Source organism: Hyla sarda, unplaced genomic scaffold (genome assembly GCF_029499605.1).
Source record: "Hyla sarda isolate aHylSar1 unplaced genomic scaffold, aHylSar1.hap1 scaffold_189, whole genome shotgun sequence".
Taxonomy (NCBI): domain Eukaryota; kingdom Metazoa; phylum Chordata; class Amphibia; order Anura; family Hylidae; genus Hyla; species Hyla sarda.
The window spans coordinates 47,906-68,879 of NW_026608543.1; the positions used below are offsets into that span (position 1 = coordinate 47,906).

Consider the following 20,974-nt stretch of genomic DNA (forward strand, 5'->3'; position numbering starts at 1 on the left):
TTTAACCCACACAGGTAAGTCCAATGGGGTGCAGGCATGTCCTCTATGCTTACAGCTTCCCGTGGGTGTTGGTTTGATACCGTTTGGGGACAGCCAAGGAGGCATCTGCAGGCAACAAAGGTAGGTGTGTGCTTGTGTGTGTGTTTCCTATGCAGATCCTAAGCCCAGTGTCACATGCAAGTAGGAGGAGTAAGAAGGGTTCCTGGCAAATCCGGGTTATGGATTGCATTTAAAAAGGCCCCGTGGGAGTGCAATGGGCCCCTGTCTTGCTGCTTAGCAATAATGGTATGGGTTTAGGTTCTGCTGTGTGTACTGGTGGTTGACTGCCCCCCAGCCCAGAGTGTGCATGGAAAATTGTCTGGCAGCCTCCCTGACAGCAAGCAGTGATAGTGCCCATGAAGGGGACCTTGTTGGGCCCGCCCCTTTCACGGTTATCGCTTCTCGGCCTTTTGGCTAAGATCAAGTGTAGTATCTGTTCTTATCAGTTTAATATCTGATACGTCCCCTATCTGGGGACCATATATTAAATGGATTTTTGAGAACGGGGGCCGATTTCGAAGCTTGCTTCCGTCGCCCTATGCATTGACCCGATATGGCAGTATCTTCGGGTACAGTGCACCACCCCCTTACAGGGTTAAAAAGAAAGATTCCTACTTTCATTGCTACCTGCTTGCTGGCTAGCCAGCTAGCCAGCCCTGTGGGCCTTGCTGCTGCTGCTGCAGCCAAAAAACAAAAGGTGGTGCTGCTGCTGCTTCTGCTGCTTCTGCTTCTGCTTGTGTCTGGCCGCTGTTGGAGCGTCCAGGCACAGGACTTCTGCTGCTGCTGACTAAATGGCCTCCTTAATTGGATCATTTGAGTAGCCAGCACACCTGTGCAGGTAGGGCATGACATGATAGGCAGCTGCCTTGATAGCGGGTGGGTGCTGAATGTTCCTAATTGACAAAATAAGATTAATGCTTATGAAGAAATATAAAATCTCATCCCTTCCCCAATATCGCGCCACACCCCTACCCCTTAATTCCCTGGTTGAACTTGATGGACATATGTCTTTTTCGACCGTACTAACTATGTAACTATGTAACATAACATGGGGGGGGTCTCCTGGCTGTTCACACAGGTGTGTCATTGCTGTACATTGACCATGCATTGCTTCTGTGGTATTGCAAAGGCAAAGACAAATGCTTCCAGCCATCCATTGCACTAATGGATTGGTCATCAGCTGGCTGTCTATGTCCCGCATCAATATAGACCAAAGTACAGAGGGTTAGGCTATGCTATTGTGCACCTACCTGATGCATCAGAAGGTGCGAGGCCCTTGCTAAATTCTGTGCACAGACTTTGAGATCTATACTTTAGACTGTATCTAAACCTGCTCCAACATGGACTGACATTCTGGCCTACTTTCAGCCGATGCGACTTGTCTGTCGCTGAACAGTCTTTTTTTATGTATTCAGCACCTATGTATAATGTTGTAAAAATGCTCTAGAAGCTAAAGTCGCAGAAATGTCACACATATTTGGCCTGCAACTTTCTGTGCGACAAATTCAGACAGGAAAAATCAGTATAAATCCTTAGAAAATTATCCCCCAGTGTCTCCATCTGCTGGCGGTATTGAATAAGCATTGCTGCACTGATGGGGTATGCATTAGACGAAAAAAAAGAAGAAAAAGAAGAATAATACGCCCAGAAAAGAGGCGAAAAGGAGAAAAACGTAAAAAAACGTGAAAAAAAAGTAAGAGGAAGAGAAGGGAAAAAAAGGTGGAAATGGGTTTAAAAGTGATTTCGGCGGAGAAATATATATATATATATATATATATATATATATATATATATATACGCGCACACACACACATATATATAAACGTATTCTCCGTTGAGATATTGCAGCCGCTGCTGTGTCCAGGCCCAGGAGCCTTAGCACTGTGCTGTGATGTCACTCAATACCACTGACATCACTAGGTGTAAACAACATCTCTCCTTTGCTGTGTATGTGACTATGGAGCTGTTTGGTGATGTCGTCTATTATGGCCTTCATAGAAGCAACAGGAGATTGTTGCATCCATCTAGAACCCTCAGAACTACAGTGCTATGATGTCACTCACTTCCACAGGCCTTGCAGAGTGTAAACAACAACAACCCAGCTTTGTTGTGTATGTAACCATAGGGATTTGTGATGTCACCTAGAACCTTCACAGCAGCGACAGCTTTATGAGGAGCATCAGCACTGCTCTGCCTGAGCAGAACCATCACCGCCATAGGTTGTCAAATAACCCGGATTTAACCCACACAGGTAAGTCCAATGGGGTGCAGGCATGTCCTCTATGCTTACAGCTTCCCGTGGGTGTTGGTTTGATACCGTTTGGGGACAGCCAAGGAGGCATCTGCAGGCAACAAAGGTAGGTGTGTGCTTGTGTGTGTGTTTCCTATGCAGATCCTAAGCCCAGTGTCACATGCAAGTAGGAGGAGTAAGAAGGGTTCCTGGCAAATCCGGGTTATGGATTGCATTTAAAAAGGCCCCGTGGGAGTGCAATGGGCCCCTGTCTTGCTGCTTAGCAATAATGGTATGGGTTTAGGTTCTGCTGTGTGTACTGGTGGTTGACTGCCCCCCAGCCCAGAGTGTGCATGGAAAATTGTCTGGCAGCCTCCCTGACAGCAAGCAGTGATAGTGCCCATGAAGGGGACCTTGTTGGGCCCGCCCCTTTCACGGTTATCGCTTCTCGGCCTTTTGGCTAAGATCAAGTGTAGTATCTGTTCTTATCAGTTTAATATCTGATACGTCCCCTATCTGGGGACCATATATTAAATGGATTTTTGAGAACGGGGGCCGATTTCGAAGCTTGCTTCCGTCGCCCTATGCATTGACCCGATATGGCAGTATCTTCGGGTACAGTGCACCACCCCCTTACAGGGTTAAAAAGAAAGATTCCTACTTTCATTGCTACCTGCTTGCTGGCTAGCCAGCTAGCCAGCCCTGTGGGCCTTGCTGCTGCTGCTGCAGCCAAAAAACAAAAGGTGGTGCTGCTGCTGCTTCTGCTGCTTCTGCTTCTGCTTGTGTCTGGCCGCTGTTGGAGCGTCCAGGCACAGGACTTCTGCTGCTGCTGACTAAATGGCCTCCTTAATTGGATCATTTGAGTAGCCAGCACACCTGTGCAGGTAGGGCATGACATGATAGGCAGCTGCCTTGATAGCGGGTGGGTGCTGAATGTTCCTAATTGACAAAATAAGATTAATGCTTATGAAGAAATATAAAATCTCATCCCTTCCCCAATATCGCGCCACACCCCTACCCCTTAATTCCCTGGTTGAACTTGATGGACATATGTCTTTTTTCGACCGTACTAACTATGTAACTATGTAACATAACATGGGGGGGGTCTCCTGGCTGTTCACACAGGTGTGTCATTGCTGTACATTGACCATGCATTGCTTCTGTGGTATTGCAAAGGCAAAGACAAATGCTTCCAGCCATCCATTGCACTAATGGATTGGTCATCAGCTGGCTGTCTATGTCCCGCATCAATATAGACCAAAGTACAGAGGGTTAGGCTATGCTATTGTGCACCTACCTGATGCATCAGAAGGTGCGAGGCCCTTGCTAAATTCTGTGCACAGACTTTGAGATCTATACTTTAGACTGTATCTAAACCTGCTCCAACATGGACTGACATTCTGGCCTACTTTCAGCCGATGCGACTTGTCTGTCGCTGAACAGTCTTTTTTTATGTATTCAGCACCTATGTATAATGTTGTAAAAATGCTCTAGAAGCTAAAGTCGCAGAAATGTCACACATATTTGGCCTGCAACTTTCTGTGCGACAAATTCAGACAGGAAAAATCAGTATAAATCCTTAGAAAATTATCCCCCAGTGTCTCCATCTGCTGGCGGTATTGAATAAGCATTGCTGCACTGATGGGGTATGCATTAGACGAAAAAAAAGAAGAAAAAGAAGAATAATACGCCCAGAAAAGAGGCGAAAAGGAGAAAAACGTAAAAAAACGTGAAAAAAAAGTAAGAGGAAGAGAAGGGAAAAAAAGGTGGAAATGGGTTTAAAAGTGATTTCGGCGGAGATATATATATATATATATATATATATATATATATATATATATACGCGCACACACACACATATATATAAACGTATTCTCCGTTGAGATATTGCAGCCGCTGCTGTGTCCAGGCCCAGGAGCCTTAGCACTGTGCTGTGATGTCACTCAATACCACTGACATCACTAGGTGTAAACAACATCTCTCCTTTGCTGTGTATGTGACTATGGAGCTGTTTGGTGATGTCGTCTATTATGGCCTTCATAGAAGCAACAGGAGATTGTTGCATCCATCTAGAACCCTCAGAACTACAGTGCTATGATGTCACTCACTTCCACAGGCCTTGCAGAGTGTAAACAACAACAACCCAGCTTTGTTGTGTATGTAACCATAGGGATTTGTGATGTCACCTAGAACCTTCACAGCAGCGACAGCTTTATGAGGAGCATCAGCACTGCTCTGCCTGAGCAGAACCATCACCGCCATAGGTTGTCAAATAACCCGGATTTAACCCACACAGGTAAGTCCAATGGGGTGCAGGCATGTCCTCTATGCTTACAGCTTCCCGTGGGTGTTGGTTTGATACCGTTTGGGGACAGCCAAGGAGGCATCTGCAGGCAACAAAGGTAGGTGTGTGCTTGTGTGTGTGTTTCCTATGCAGATCCTAAGCCCAGTGTCACATGCAAGTAGGAGGAGTAAGAAGGGTTCCTGGCAAATCCGGGTTATGGATTGCATTTAAAAAGGCCCCGTGGGAGTGCAATGGGCCCCTGTCTTGCTGCTTAGCAATAATGGTATGGGTTTAGGTTCTGCTGTGTGTACTGGTGGTTGACTGCCCCCCAGCCCAGAGTGTGCATGGAAAATTGTCTGGCAGCCTCCCTGACAGCAAGCAGTGATAGTGCCCATGAAGGGGACCTTGTTGGGCCCGCCCCTTTCACGGTTATCGCTTCTCGGCCTTTTGGCTAAGATCAAGTGTAGTATCTGTTCTTATCAGTTTAATATCTGATACGTCCCCTATCTGGGGACCATATATTAAATGGATTTTTGAGAACGGGGGCCAATTTCGAAGCTTGCTTCCGTCGCCCTATGCATTGACCCGATATGGCAGTATCTTCGGGTACAGTGCACCACCCCCTTACAGGGTTAAAAAGAAAGATTCCTACTTTCATTGCTACCTGCTTGCTGGCTAGCCAGCTAGCCAGCCCTGTGGGCCTTGCTGCTGCTGCTGCAGCCAAAAAACAAAAGGTGGTGCTGCTGCTGCTTCTGCTGCTTCTGCTTCTGCTTGTGTCTGGCCGCTGTTGGAGCGTCCAGGCACAGGACTTCTGCTGCTGCTGACTAAATGGCCTCCTTAATTGGATCATTTGAGTAGCCAGCACACCTGTGCAGGTAGGGCATGACATGATAGGCAGCTGCCTTGATAGCGGGTGGGTGCTGAATGTTCCTAATTGACAAAATAAGATTAATGCTTATGAAGAAATATAAAATCTCATCCCTTCCCCAATATCGCGCCACACCCCTACCCCTTAATTCCCTGGTTGAACTTGATGGACATATGTCTTTTTTCGACCGTACTAACTATGTAACTATGTAACATAACATGGGGGGGGTCTCCTGGCTGTTTCACACAGGTGTGTCATTGCTGTACATTGACCATGCATTGCTTCTGTGGTATTGCAAAGGCAAAGACAAATGCTTCCAGCCATCCATTGCACTAATGGATTGGTCATCAGCTGGCTGTCTATGTCCCGCATCAATATAGACCAAAGTACAGAGGGTTAGGCTATGCTATTGTGCACCTACCTGATGCATCAGAAGGTGCGAGGCCCTTGCTAAATTCTGTGCACAGACTTTGAGATCTATACTTTAGACTGTATCTAAACCTGCTCCAACATGGACTGACATTCTGGCCTACTTTCAGCCGATGCGACTTGTCTGTCGCTGAACAGTCGCTTTTTATGTATTCAGCACCTATGTATAATGTTGTAAAAATGCTCTAGAAGCTAAAGTCGCAGAAATGTCACACATATTTGGCCTGCAACTTTCTGTGCGACAAATTCAGACAGGAAAAATCAGTATAAATCCTTAGAAAATTATCCCCCAGTGTCTCCATCTGCTGGCGGTATTGAATAAGCATTGCTGCACTGATGGGGTATGCATTAGACGAAAAAAAAGAAGAAAAAGAAGAATAATACGCCCAGAAAAGAGGCGAAAAGGAGAAAAACGTAAAAAAACGTGAAAAAAAAGTAAGAGGAAGAGAAGGGAAAAAAAGGTGGAAATGGGTTTAAAAGTGATTTCGGCGGAGAAATATATATATATATATATATATATATATATATATATATATATATATATATACGCGCACACACACACATATATATAAACGTATTCTCCGTTGAGATATTGCAGCCGCTGCTGTGTCCAGGCCCAGGAGCCTTAGCACTGTGCTGTGATGTCACTCAATACCACTGACATCACTAGGTGTAAACAACATCTCTCCTTTGCTGTGTATGTGACTATGGAGCTGTTTGGTGATGTCGTCTATTATGGCCTTCATAGAAGCAACAGGAGATTGTTGCATCCATCTAGAACCCTCAGAACTACAGTGCTATGATGTCACTCACTTCCACAGGCCTTGCAGAGTGTAAACAACAACAACCCAGCTTTGTTGTGTATGTAACCATAGGGATTTGTGATGTCACCTAGAACCTTCACAGCAGCGACAGCTTTATGAGGAGCATCAGCACTGCTCTGCCTGAGCAGAACCATCACCGCCATAGGTTGTCAAATAACCCGGATTTAACCCACACAGGTAAGTCCAATGGGGTGCAGGCATGTCCTCTATGCTTACAGCTTCCCGTGGGTGTTGGTTTGATACCGTTTGGGGACAGCCAAGGAGGCATCTGCAGGCAACAAAGGTAGGTGTGTGCTTGTGTGTGTGTTTCCTATGCAGATCCTAAGCCCAGTGTCACATGCAAGTAGGAGGAGTAAGAAGGGTTCCTGGCAAATCCGGGTTATGGATTGCATTTAAAAAGGCCCCGTGGGAGTGCAATGGGCCCCTGTCTTGCTGCTTAGCAATAATGGTATGGGTTTAGGTTCTGCTGTGTGTACTGGTGGTTGACTGCCCCCCAGCCCAGAGTGTGCATGGAAAATTGTCTGGCAGCCTCCCTGACAGCAAGCAGTGATAGTGCCCATGAAGGGGACCTTGTTGGGCCCGCCCCTTTCACGGTTATCGCTTCTCGGCCTTTTGGCTAAGATCAAGTGTAGTATCTGTTCTTATCAGTTTAATATCTGATACGTCCCCTATCTGGGGACCATATATTAAATGGATTTTTGAGAACGGGGGCCGATTTCGAAGCTTGCTTCCGTCGCCCTATGCATTGACCCGATATGGCAGTATCTTCGGGTACAGTGCACCACCCCCTTACAGGGTTAAAAAGAAAGATTCCTACTTTCATTGCTACCTGCTTGCTGGCTAGCCAGCTAGCCAGCCCTGTGGGCCTTGCTGCTGCTGCTGCAGCCAAAAAACAAAAGGTGGTGCTGCTGCTGCTTCTGCTGCTTCTGCTTCTGCTTGTGTCTGGCCGCTGTTGGAGCGTCCAGGCACAGGACTTCTGCTGCTGCTGACTAAATGGCCTCCTTAATTGGATCATTTGAGTAGCCAGCACACCTGTGCAGGTAGGGCATGACATGATAGGCAGCTGCCTTGATAGCGGGTGGGTGCTGAATGTTCCTAATTGACAAAATAAGATTAATGCTTATGAAGAAATATAAAATCTCATCCCTTCCCCAATATCGCGCCACACCCCTACCCCTTAATTCCCTGGTTGAACTTGATGGACATATGTCTTTTTTCGACCGTACTAACTATGTAACTATGTAACATAACATGGGGGGGGTCTCCTGGCTGTTCACACAGGTGTGTCATTGCTGTACATTGACCATGCATTGCTTCTGTGGTATTGCAAAGGCAAAGACAAATGCTTCCAGCCATCCATTGCACTAATGGATTGGTCATCAGCTGGCTGTCTATGTCCCGCATCAATATAGACCAAAGTACAGAGGGTTAGGCTATGCTATTGTGCACCTACCTGATGCATCAGAAGGTGCGAGGCCCTTGCTAAATTCTGTGCACAGACTTTGAGATCTATACTTTAGACTGTATCTAAACCTGCTCCAACATGGACTGACATTCTGGCCTACTTTCAGCCGATGCGACTTGTCTGTCGCTGAACAGTCGCTTTTTATGTATTCAGCACCTATGTATAATGTTGTAAAAATGCTCTAGAAGCTAAAGTCGCAGAAATGTCACACATATTTGGCCTGCAACTTTCTGTGCGACAAATTCAGACAGGAAAAATCAGTATAAATCCTTAGAAAATTATCCCCCAGTGTCTCCATCTGCTGGCGGTATTGAATAAGCATTGCTGCACTGATGGGGTATGCATTAGACGAAAAAAAAGAAGAAAAAGAAGAATAATACGCCCAGAAAAGAGGCGAAAAGGAGAAAAACGTAAAAAAACGTGAAAAAAAAGTAAGAGGAAGAGAAGGGAAAAAAAGGTGGAAATGGGTTTAAAAGTGATTTCGGCGGAGAAATATATATATATATATATATATATATATATATATATATATACGCGCACACACACACATATATATAAACGTATTCTCCGTTGAGATATTGCAGCCGCTGCTGTGTCCAGGCCCAGGAGCCTTAGCACTGTGCTGTGATGTCACTCAATACCACTGACATCACTAGGTGTAAACAACATCTCTCCTTTGCTGTGTATGTGACTATGGAGCTGTTTGGTGATGTCGTCTATTATGGCCTTCATAGAAGCAACAGGAGATTGTTGCATCCATCTAGAACCCTCAGAACTACAGTGCTATGATGTCACTCACTTCCACAGGCCTTGCAGAGTGTAAACAACAACAACCCAGCTTTGTTGTGTATGTAACCATAGGGATTTGTGATGTCACCTAGAACCTTCACAGCAGCGACAGCTTTATGAGGAGCATCAGCACTGCTCTGCCTGAGCAGAACCATCACCGCCATAGGTTGTCAAATAACCCGGATTTAACCCACACAGGTAAGTCCAATGGGGTGCAGGCATGTCCTCTATGCTTACAGCTTCCCGTGGGTGTTGGTTTGATACCGTTTGGGGACAGCCAAGGAGGCATCTGCAGGCAACAAAGGTAGGTGTGTGCTTGTGTGTGTGTTTCCTATGCAGATCCTAAGCCCAGTGTCACATGCAAGTAGGAGGAGTAAGAAGGGTTCCTGGCAAATCCGGGTTATGGATTGCATTTAAAAAGGCCCCGTGGGAGTGCAATGGGCCCCTGTCTTGCTGCTTAGCAATAATGGTATGGGTTTAGGTTCTGCTGTGTGTACTGGTGGTTGACTGCCCCCCAGCCCAGAGTGTGCATGGAAAATTGTCTGGCAGCCTCCCTGACAGCAAGCAGTGATAGTGCCCATGAAGGGGACCTTGTTGGGCCCGCCCCTTTCACGGTTATCGCTTCTCGGCCTTTTGGCTAAGATCAAGTGTAGTATCTGTTCTTATCAGTTTTCATGCTGGTGGGGATGGGTGCTGCATGGAGGATGCAGGTGTACCAGGGCTTTCCGGGGCTGGTTCTGAGGAATCAGCTCGACGGCTGCCCCGATGTGACCTGTTCCCTCCGGGTCTCGCCATGAGGCTGAGAGGGTCTAGAGCCGAGGTACTTTTGTGCCTCGGGGAGTGGTGACCCCGAGGTGCCGAAACTCACTGGGAGAATAGACTCACTGAGTTGAAGCACGGGCACCATAATCTCTTCACCTTGTGGCACTCACCTCTTGATTCCCGGCCTTCTGGCTAGGATCAGAGAAATTTTTATAGATCCGGCCGGATGTCCGGGCAGTATATCTGCACACATTCACTTATTTATTTCTTTTTTGTCTCACTGTGTCACTTTTTGCGTGTTGTGTGTTCACAGGATTAGTCAGGATGCGGTAGCCCTTCTGGGTGTCCCTCCTGGCGGTCTAGGGGAGGTGTGTGTGGCCATTAGGTTCCGCACCTCCCTGCAAACACCCCGGGTACTCCTGCTTTGGCAGGGTACCTACCGTAATCGGCTCTGCGGGCAGATACCTTGGCTAACGCCAAGGGGGATGCCGGGAGCATTTGTGGTCCCCTAGTAGCTTCGGCGAAAAGGGACATCGAACCTGGAACCTCGCAGGTACCTTTTGGTCCGGAGGCGAAGGGTAAGGTTTGTTGGGGGGCCTCTCTCCTATCGGAGAAGGGCTTGCGATAGACCGCATCCTTTGTGCACGTTTTTTTAGTGTAACACGTTTGCACTTTTTCTTGCACTTTGGGTGAATCGAAAGCACGTTCCTCGGCTTTAGATAAAAAAATCTGTTCTTATCAGTTTAATATCTGATACGTCCCCTATCTGGGGACCATATATTAAATGGATTTTTGAGAACGGGGGCCGATTTCGAAGCTTGCTTCCGTCGCCCTATGCATTGACCCGATATGGCAGTATCTTCGGGTACAGTGCACCACCCCCTTACAGGGTTAAAAAGAAAGATTCCTACTTTCATTGCTACCTGCTTGCTGGCTAGCCAGCTAGCCAGCCCTGTGGGCCTTGCTGCTGCTGCTGCAGCCAAAAAACAAAAGGTGGTGCTGCTGCTGCTTCTGCTGCTTCTGCTTCTGCTTCTGCTTGTGTCTGGCCGCTGTTGGAGCGTCCAGGCACAGGACTTCTGCTGCTGCTGACTAAATGGCCTCCTTAATTGGATCATTTGAGTAGCCAGCACACCTGTGCAGGTAGGGCATGACATGATAGGCAGCTGCCTTGATAGCGGGTGGGTGCTGAATGTTCCTAATTGACAAAATAAGATTAATGCTTATGAAGAAATATAAAATCTCATCCCTTCCCCAATATCGCGCCACACCCCTACCCCTTAATTCCCTGGTTGAACTTGATGGACATATGTCTTTTTTCGACCGTACTAACTATGTAACTATGTAACATAACATGGGGGGGGTCTCCTGGCTGTTCACACAGGTGTGTCATTGCTGTACATTGACCATGCATTGCTTCTGTGGTATTGCAAAGGCAAAGACAAATGCTTCCAGCCATCCATTGCACTAATGGATTGGTCATCAGCTGGCTGTCTATGTCCCGCATCAATATAGACCAAAGTACAGAGGGTTAGGCTATGCTATTGTGCACCTACCTGATGCATCAGAAGGTGCGAGGCCCTTGCTAAATTCTGTGCACAGACTTTGAGATCTATACTTTAGACTGTATCTAAACCTGCTCCAACATGGACTGACATTCTGGCCTACTTTCAGCCGATGCGACTTGTCTGTCGCTGAACAGTCGCTTTTTATGTATTCAGCACCTATGTATAATGTTGTAAAAATGCTCTAGAAGCTAAAGTCGCAGAAATGTCACACATATTTGGCCTGCAACTTTCTGTGCGACAAATTCAGACAGGAAAAATCAGTATAAATCCTTAGAAAATTATCCCCCAGTGTCTCCATCTGCTGGCGGTATTGAATAAGCATTGCTGCACTGATGGGGTATGCATTAGACGAAAAAAAAGAAGAAAAAGAAGAATAATACGCCCAGAAAAGAGGCGAAAAGGAGAAAAACGTAAAAAAACGTGAAAAAAAAGTAAGAGGAAGAGAAGGGAAAAAAAGGTGGAAATGGGTTTAAAAGTGATTTCGGCGGAGAAATATATATATATATATATATATATATATATATATATATATATATATATACGCGCACACACACACATATATATAAACGTATTCTCCGTTGAGATATTGCAGCCGCTGCTGTGTCCAGGCCCAGGAGCCTTAGCACTGTGCTGTGATGTCACTCAATACCACTGACATCACTAGGTGTAAACAACATCTCTCCTTTGCTGTGTATGTGACTATGGAGCTGTTTGGTGATGTCGTCTATTATGGCCTTCATAGAAGCAACAGGAGATTGTTGCATCCATCTAGAACCCTCAGAACTACAGTGCTATGATGTCACTCACTTCCACAGGCCTTGCAGAGTGTAAACAACAACAACCCAGCTTTGTTGTGTATGTAACCATAGGGATTTGTGATGTCACCTAGAACCTTCACAGCAGCGACAGCTTTATGAGGAGCATCAGCACTGCTCTGCCTGAGCAGAACCATCACCGCCATAGGTTGTCAAATAACCCGGATTTAACCCACACAGGTAAGTCCAATGGGGTGCAGGCATGTCCTCTATGCTTACAGCTTCCCGTGGGTGTTGGTTTGATACCGTTTGGGGACAGCCAAGGAGGCATCTGCAGGCAACAAAGGTAGGTGTGTGCTTGTGTGTGTGTTTCCTATGCAGATCCTAAGCCCAGTGTCACATGCAAGTAGGAGGAGTAAGAAGGGTTCCTGGCAAATCCGGGTTATGGATTGCATTTAAAAAGGCCCCGTGGGAGTGCAATGGGCCCCTGTCTTGCTGCTTAGCAATAATGGTATGGGTTTAGGTTCTGCTGTGTGTACTGGTGGTTGACTGCCCCCCAGCCCAGAGTGTGCATGGAAAATTGTCTGGCAGCCTCCCTGACAGCAAGCAGTGATAGTGCCCATGAAGGGGACCTTGTTGGGCCCGCCCCTTTCACGGTTATCGCTTCTCGGCCTTTTGGCTAAGATCAAGTGTAGTATCTGTTCTTATCAGTTTAATATCTGATACGTCCCCTATCTGGGGACCATATATTAAATGGATTTTTGAGAACGGGGGCCGATTTCGAAGCTTGCTTCCGTCGCCCTATGCATTGACCCGATATGGCAGTATCTTCGGGTACAGTGCACCACCCCCTTACAGGGTTAAAAAGAAAGATTCCTACTTTCATTGCTACCTGCTTGCTGGCTAGCCAGCTAGCCAGCCCTGTGGGCCTTGCTGCTGCTGCTGCAGCCAAAAAACAAAAGGTGGTGCTGCTGCTGCTTCTGCTGCTTCTGCTTCTGCTTGTGTCTGGCCGCTGTTGGAGCGTCCAGGCACAGGACTTCTGCTGCTGCTGACTAAATGGCCTCCTTAATTGGATCATTTGAGTAGCCAGCACACCTGTGCAGGTAGGGCATGACATGATAGGCAGCTGCCTTGATAGCGGGTGGGTGCTGAATGTTCCTAATTGACAAAATAAGATTAATGCTTATGAAGAAATATAAAATCTCATCCCTTCCCCAATATCGCGCCACACCCCTACCCCTTAATTCCCTGGTTGAACTTGATGGACATATGTCTTTTTTCGACCGTACTAACTATGTAACTATGTAACATAACATGGGGGGGGTCTCCTGGCTGTTCACACAGGTGTGTCATTGCTGTACATTGACCATGCATTGCTTCTGTGGTATTGCAAAGGCAAAGACAAATGCTTCCAGCCATCCATTGCACTAATGGATTGGTCATCAGCTGGCTGTCTATGTCCCGCATCAATATAGACCAAAGTACAGAGGGTTAGGCTATGCTATTGTGCACCTACCTGATGCATCAGAAGGTGCGAGGCCCTTGCTAAATTCTGTGCACAGACTTTGAGATCTATACTTTAGACTGTATCTAAACCTGCTCCAACATGGACTGACATTCTGGCCTACTTTCAGCCGATGCGACTTGTCTGTCGCTGAACAGTCGCTTTTTATGTATTCAGCACCTATGTATAATGTTGTAAAAATGCTCTAGAAGCTAAAGTCGCAGAAATGTCACACATATTTGGCCTGCAACTTTCTGTGCGACAAATTCAGACAGGAAAAATCAGTATAAATCCTTAGAAAATTATCCCCCAGTGTCTCCATCTGCTGGCGGTATTGAATAAGCATTGCTGCACTGATGGGGTATGCATTAGACGAAAAAAAAGAAGAAAAAGAAGAATAATACGCCCAGAAAAGAGGCGAAAAGGAGAAAAACGTAAAAAAACGTGAAAAAAAAGTAAGAGGAAGAGAAGGGAAAAAAAGGTGGAAATGGGTTTAAAAGTGATTTCGGCGGAGAAATATATATATATATATATATATATATATATATATATATATATATACGCGCACACACACACATATATATAAACGTATTCTCCGTTGAGATATTGCAGCCGCTGCTGTGTCCAGGCCCAGGAGCCTTAGCACTGTGCTGTGATGTCACTCAATACCACTGACATCACTAGGTGTAAACAACATCTCTCCTTTGCTGTGTATGTGACTATGGAGCTGTTTGGTGATGTCGTCTATTATGGCCTTCATAGAAGCAACAGGAGATTGTTGCATCCATCTAGAACCCTCAGAACTACAGTGTTATGATGTCACTCACTTCCACAGGCCTTGCAGAGTGTAAACAACAACAACCCAGCTTTGTTGTGTATGTAACCATAGGGATTTGTGATGTCACCTAGAACCTTCACAGCAGCGACAGCTTTATGAGGAGCATCAGCACTGCTCTGCCTGAGCAGAACCATCACCGCCATAGGTTGTCAAATAACCCGGATTTAACCCACACAGGTAAGTCCAATGGGGTGCAGGCATGTCCTCTATGCTTACAGCTTCCCGTGGGTGTTGGTTTGATACCGTTTGGGGACAGCCAAGGAGGCATCTGCAGGCAACAAAGGTAGGTGTGTGCTTGTGTGTGTGTTTCCTATGCAGATCCTAAGCCCAGTGTCACATGCAAGTAGGAGGAGTAAGAAGGGTTCCTGGCAAATCCGGGTTATGGATTGCATTTAAAAAGGCCCCGTGGGAGTGCAATGGGCCCCTGTCTTGCTGCTTAGCAATAATGGTATGGGTTTAGGTTCTGCTGTGTGTACTGGTGGTTGACTGCCCCCCAGCCCAGAGTGTGCATGGAAAATTGTCTGGCAGCCTCCCTGACAGCAAGCAGTGATAGTGCCCATGAAGGGGACCTTGTTGGGCCCGCCCCTTTCACGGTTATCGCTTCTCGGCCTTTTGGCTAAGATCAAGTGTAGTATCTGTTCTTATCAGTTTAATATCTGATACGTCCCCTATCTGGGGACCATATATTAAATGGATTTTTGAGAACGGGGGCCGATTTCGAAGCTTGCTTCCGTCGCCCTATGCATTGACCCGATATGGCAGTATCTTCGGGTACAGTGCACCACCCCCTTACAGGGTTAAAAAGAAAGATTCCTACTTTCATTGCTACCTGCTTGCTGGCTAGCCAGCTAGCCAGCCCTGTGGGCCTTGCTGCTGCTGCTGCAGCCAAAAAACAAAAGGTGGTGCTGCTGCTGCTTCTGCTGCTTCTGCTTCTGCTTGTGTCTGGCCGCTGTTGGAGCGTCCAGGCACAGGACTTCTGCTGCTGCTGACTAAATGGCCTCCTTAATTGGATCATTTGAGTAGCCAGCACACCTGTGCAGGTAGGGCATGACATGATAGGCAGCTGCCTTGATAGCGGGTGGGTGCTGAATGTTCCTAATTGACAAAATAAGATTAATGCTTATGAAGAAATATAAAATCTCATCCCTTCCCCAATATCGCGCCACACCCCTACCCCTTAATTCCCTGGTTGAACTTGATGGACATATGTCTTTTTTCGACCGTACTAACTATGTAACTATGTAACATAACATGGGGGGGGTCTCCTGGCTGTTCACACAGGTGTGTCATTGCTGTACATTGACCATGCATTGCTTCTGTGGTATTGCAAAGGCAAAGACAAATGCTTCCAGCCATCCATTGCACTAATGGATTGGTCATCAGCTGGCTGTCTATGTCCCGCATCAATATAGACCAAAGTACAGAGGGTTAGGCTATGCTATTGTGCACCTACCTGATGCATCAGAAGGTGCGAGGCCCTTGCTAAATTCTGTGCACAGACTTTGAGATCTATACTTTAGACTGTATCTAAACCTGCTCCAACATGGACTGACATTCTGGCCTACTTTCAGCCGATGCGACTTGTCTGTCGCTGAACAGTCGCTTTTTATGTATTCAGCACCTATGTATAATGTTGTAAAAATGCTCTAGAAGCTAAAGTCGCAGAAATGTCACACATATTTGGCCTGCAACTTTCTGTGCGACAAATTCAGACAGGAAAAATCAGTATAAATCCTTAGAAAATTATCCCCCAGTGTCTCCATCTGCTGGCGGTATTGAATAAGCATTGCTGCACTGATGGGGTATGCATTAGACGAAAAAAAAGAAGAAAAAGAAGAATAATACGCCCAGAAAAGAGGCGAAAAGGAGAAAAACGTAAAAAAACGTGAAAAAAAAGTAAGAGGAAGAGAAGGGAAAAAAAGGTGGAAATGGGTTTAAAAGTGATTTCGGCGGAGAAATATATATATATATATATATATATATATATATATATATATATATATATATACGCGCACACACACACATATATATAAACGTATTCTCCGTTGAGATATTGCAGCCGCTGCTGTGTCCAGGCCCAGGAGCCTTAGCACTGTGCTGTGATGTCACTCAATACCACTGACATCACTAGGTGTAAACAACATCTCTCCTTTGCTGTGTATGTGACTATGGAGCTGTTTGGTGATGTCGTCTATTATGGCCTTCATAGAAGCAACAGGAGATTGTTGCATCCATCTAGAACCCTCAGAACTACAGTGCTATGATGTCACTCACTTCCACAGGCCTTGCAGAGTGTAAACAACAACAACCCAGCTTTGTTGTGTATGTAACCATAGGGATTTGTGATGTCACCTAGAACCTTCACAGCAGCGACAGCTTTATGAGGAGCATCAGCACTGCTCTGCCTGAGCAGAACCATCACCGCCATAGGTTGTCAAATAACCCGGATTTAACCCACACAGGTAAGTCCAATGGGGTGCAGGCATGTCCTCTATGCTTACAGCTTCCCGTGGGTGTTGGTTTGATACCGTTTGGGGACAGCCAAGGAGGCATCTGCAGGCAACAAAGGTAGGTGTGTGCTTGTGTGTGTGTTTCCTATGCAGATCCTAAGCCCAGTGTCACATGCAAGTAGGAGGAGTAAGAAGGGTTCCTGGCAAATCCGGGTTATGGATTGCATTTAAAAAGGCCCCGTGGGAGTGCAATGGGCCCCTGTCTTGCTGCTTAGCAATAATGGTATGGGTTTAGGTTCTGCTGTGTGTACTGGTGGTTGACTGCCCCCCAGCCCAGAGTGTGCATGGAAAATTGTCTGGCAGCCTCCCTGACAGCAAGCAGTGATAGTGCCCATGAAGGGGACCTTGTTGGGCCCGCCCCTTTCACGGTTATCGCTTCTCGGCCTTTTGGCTAAGATCAAGTGTAGTATCTGTTCTTATCAGTTTAATATCTGATACGTCCCCTATCTGGGGACCATATATTAAATGGATTTTTGAGAACGGGGGCCGATTTCGAAGCTTGCTTCCGTCGCCCTATGCATTGACCCGATATGGCAGTATCTTCGGGTACAGTGCACCACCCCCTTACAGGGTTAAAAAGAAAGATTCCTACTTTCATTGCTACCTGCTTGCTGGCTAGCCAGCTAGCCAGCCCTGTGGGCCTTGCTGCTGCTGCTGCAGCCAAAAAACAAAAGGTGGTGCTGCTGCTGCTTCTGCTGCTTCTGCTTCTGCTTGTGTCTGGCCGCTGTTGGAGCGTCCAGGCACAGGACTTCTGCTGCTGCTGACTAAATGGCCTCCTTAATTGGATCATTTGAGTAGCCAGCACACCTGTGCAGGTAGGGCATGACATGATAGGCAGCTGCCTTGATAGCGGGTGGGTGCTGAATGTTCCTAATTGACAAAATAAGATTAATGCTTATGAAGAAATATAAAATCTCATCCCTTCCCCAATATCGCGCCACACCCCTACCCCTTAATTCCCTGGTTGAACTTGATGGACATATGTCTTTTTTCGACCGTACTAACTATGTAACTATGTAACATAACATGGGGGGGGTCTCCTGGCTGTTCACACAGGTGTGTCATTGCTGTACATTGACCATGCATTGCTTCTGTGGTATTGCAAAGGCAAAGACAAATGCTTCCAGCCATCCATTGCACTAATGGATTGGTCATCAGCTGGCTGTCTATGTCCCGCATCAATATAGACCAAAGTACAGAGGGTTAGGCTATGCTATTGTGCACCTACCTGATGCATCAGAAGGTGCGAGGCCCTTGCTAAATTCTGTGCACAGACTTTGAGATCTATACTTTAGACTGTATCTAAACCTGCTCCAACATGGACTGACATTCTGGCCTACTTTCAGCCGATGCGACTTGTCTGTCGCTGAACAGTCGCTTTTTATGTATTCAGCACCTATGTATAATGTTGTAAAAATGCTCTAGAAGCTAAAGTCGCAGAAATGTCACACATATTTGGCCTGCAACTTTCTGTGCGACAAATTCAGACAGGAAAAATCAGTATAAATCCTTAGAAAATTATCCCCCAGTGTCTCCATCTGCTGGCGGTATTGAATAAGCATTGCTGCACTGATGGGGTATGCATTAGACGAAAAAAAAGAAGAAAAAGAAGAATAATACGCCCAGAAAAGAGGCGAAAAGGAGAAAAACGTAAAAAAACGTGAAAAAAAAGTAAGAGGAAGAGAAGGGAAAAAAAGGTGGAAATGGGTTTAAAAGTGATTTCGGCGGAGAAATATATATATATATATATATATATATATATATATATATATATATACGCGCACACACACACATATATATAAACGTATTCTCCGTTGAGATATTGCAGCCGCTGCTGTGTCCAGGCCCAGGAGCCTTAGCACTGTGCTGTGATGTCACTCAATACCACTGACATCACTAGGTGTAAACAACATCTCTCCTTTGCTGTGTATGTGACTATGGAGCTGTTTGGTGATGTCGTCTATTATGGCCTTCATAGAAGCAACAGGAGATTGTTGCATCCATCTAGAACCCTCAGAACTACAGTGCTATGATGTCACTCACTTCCACAGGCCTTGCAGAGTGTAAACAACAACAACCCAGCTTTGTTGTGTATGTAACCATAGGGATTTGTGATGTCACCTAGAACCTTCACAGCAGCGACAGCTTTATGAGGAGCATCAGCACTGCTCTGCCTGAGCAGAACCATCACCGCCATAGGTTGTCAAATAACCCGGATTTAACCCACACAGGTAAGTCCAATGGGGTGCAGGCATGTCCTCTATGCTTACAGCTTCCCGTGGGTGTTGGTTTGATACCGTTTGGGGACAGCCAAGGAGGCATCTGCAGGCAACAAAGGTAGGTGTGTGCTTGTGTGTGTGTTTCCTATGCAGATCCTAAGCCCAGTGTCACATGCAAGTAGGAGGAGTAAGAAGGGTTCCTGGCAAATCCGGGTTATGGATTGCATTTAAAAAGGCCCCGTGGGAGTGCAATGGGCCCCTGTCTTGCTGCTTAGCAATAATGGTATGGGTTTAGGTTCTGCTGTGTGTACTGGTGGTTGACTGCCCCCCAGCCCAGAGTGTGCATGGAAAATTGTCTGGCAGCCTCCCTGACAGCAAGCAGTGATAGTGCCCATGAAGGGGACCTTGTTGGGCCCGCCCCTTTCACGGTTATCGCTTCTCGGCCTTTTGGCTAAGATCAAGTGTAGTATCTGTTCTTATCAGTTTAATATCTGATACGTCCCCTATCTGGGGACCATATATTAAATGGATTTTTGAGAACGGGGGCCGATTTCGAAGCTTGCTTCCGTCGCCCTATGCATTGACCCGATATGGCAGTATCTTCGGGTACAGTGCACCACCCCCTTACAGGGTTAAAAAGAAAGATTCCTACTTTCATTGCTACCTGCTTGCTGGCTAGCCAGCTAGCCAGCCCTGTGGGCCTTGCTGCTGCTGCTGCAGCCAAAAAACAAAAGGTGGTGCTGCTGCTGCTTCTGCTGCTTCTGCTTCTGCTTGTGTCTGGCCGCTGTTGGAGCGTCCAGGCACAGGACTTCTGCTGCTGCTGACTAAATGGCCTCCTTAATTGGATCATTTGAGTAGCCAGCACACCTGTGCAGGTAGGGCATGACATGATAGGCAGCTGCCTTGATAGCGGGTGGGTGCTGAATGTTCCTAATTGACAAAATAAGATTAATGCTTATGAAGAAATATAAAATCTCATCCCTTCCCCAATATCGCGCCACACCCCTACCCCTTAATTCCCTGGTTGAACTTGATGGACATATGTCTTTTTTCGACCGTACTAACTATGTAACTATGTAACATAACATGGGGGGGGTCTCCTGGCTGTTCACACAGGTGTGTCATTGCTGTACATTGACCATGCATTGCTTCTGTGGTATTGCAAAGGCAAAGACAAATGCTTCCAGCCATCCATTGCACTAATGGATTGGTCATCAGCTGGCTGTCTATGTCCCGCATCAATATAGACCAAAGTACAGAGGGTTAGGCTATGCTATTGTGCACCTACCTGATGCATCAGAAGGTGCGAGGCCCTTGCTAAATTCTGTGCACAGACTTTGAGATCTATACTTTAGACTGTATCTAAACCTGCTCCAACATGGACTGACATTCTGGCCTACTTTCAGCCGATGCGACTTGTCTGTCGCTGAACAGTCGCTTTTTATGTATTCAGCACCTATGTATAATGTTGTAAAAATGCTCTAGAAGCTAAAGTCGCAGAAATGTCACACATATTTGGCCTGCAACTTTCTGTGCGACAAATTCAGACAGGAAAAATCAGTATAAATCCTTAGAAAATTATCCCCCAGTGTCTCCATCTGCTGGCGGTATTGAATAAGCATTGCTGCACTGATGGGGTATGCATTAGACGAAAAAAAAGAAGAAAAAGAAGAATAATACGCCCAGAAAAGAGGCGAAAAGGAGAAAAACGTAAAAAAACGTGAAAAAAAAGTAAGAGGAAGAGAAGGGAAAAAAAGGTGGAAATGGGTTTAAAAGTGATTTCGGCGGAGAAATATATATATATATATATATATATATATATATATATATATATATACGCGCACACACACACATATATATAAACGTATTCTCCGTTGAGATATTGCAGCCGCT

The 20,974-nt window shown here is 46.1% G+C and overlaps 8 non-coding genes and 2 pseudogenes across 8 annotated transcripts; all 10 read left to right on the plus strand.

Moving 5' to 3' along the window:
• Window positions 1-433: 433 nt before the first annotated feature.
• LOC130315930 (U2 spliceosomal RNA) lies at window positions 434-624 on the plus strand. Its single transcript, XR_008863344.1, has one exon. It is a non-coding gene; the product is annotated as a U2 spliceosomal RNA (small nuclear RNA).
• Window positions 625-2,709: 2,085 nt separating this feature from the next.
• On the plus strand, window positions 2,710-2,900 carry LOC130315931 (U2 spliceosomal RNA). Its single transcript, XR_008863345.1, has one exon. It is a non-coding gene; the product is annotated as a U2 spliceosomal RNA (small nuclear RNA).
• A 2,084-nt stretch (window positions 2,901-4,984) lies between these two features.
• LOC130315865 (U2 spliceosomal RNA) lies at window positions 4,985-5,175 on the plus strand. The gene has a single exon (XR_008863296.1). It is a non-coding gene; the product is annotated as a U2 spliceosomal RNA (small nuclear RNA).
• Window positions 5,176-7,270: 2,095 nt separating this feature from the next.
• LOC130315933 (U2 spliceosomal RNA) lies at window positions 7,271-7,461 on the plus strand. The gene has a single exon (XR_008863346.1). It is a non-coding gene; the product is annotated as a U2 spliceosomal RNA (small nuclear RNA).
• Window positions 7,462-9,545: 2,084 nt separating this feature from the next.
• LOC130315913 (U2 spliceosomal RNA) lies at window positions 9,546-9,705 on the plus strand (annotated as a pseudogene).
• A 686-nt stretch (window positions 9,706-10,391) lies between these two features.
• On the plus strand, window positions 10,392-10,571 carry LOC130315903 (U2 spliceosomal RNA; annotated as a pseudogene).
• Window positions 10,572-12,669: 2,098 nt separating this feature from the next.
• LOC130315934 (U2 spliceosomal RNA) lies at window positions 12,670-12,860 on the plus strand. Its single transcript, XR_008863347.1, has one exon. It is a non-coding gene; the product is annotated as a U2 spliceosomal RNA (small nuclear RNA).
• A 2,088-nt stretch (window positions 12,861-14,948) lies between these two features.
• LOC130315935 (U2 spliceosomal RNA) lies at window positions 14,949-15,139 on the plus strand. The gene has a single exon (XR_008863348.1). It is a non-coding gene; the product is annotated as a U2 spliceosomal RNA (small nuclear RNA).
• A 2,094-nt stretch (window positions 15,140-17,233) lies between these two features.
• On the plus strand, window positions 17,234-17,424 carry LOC130315936 (U2 spliceosomal RNA). The gene has a single exon (XR_008863349.1). It is a non-coding gene; the product is annotated as a U2 spliceosomal RNA (small nuclear RNA).
• Window positions 17,425-19,512: 2,088 nt separating this feature from the next.
• Window positions 19,513-19,703, plus strand: LOC130315937 (U2 spliceosomal RNA). The gene has a single exon (XR_008863350.1). It is a non-coding gene; the product is annotated as a U2 spliceosomal RNA (small nuclear RNA).
• The last annotated feature ends 1,271 nt before the right edge of the window (window positions 19,704-20,974 follow it).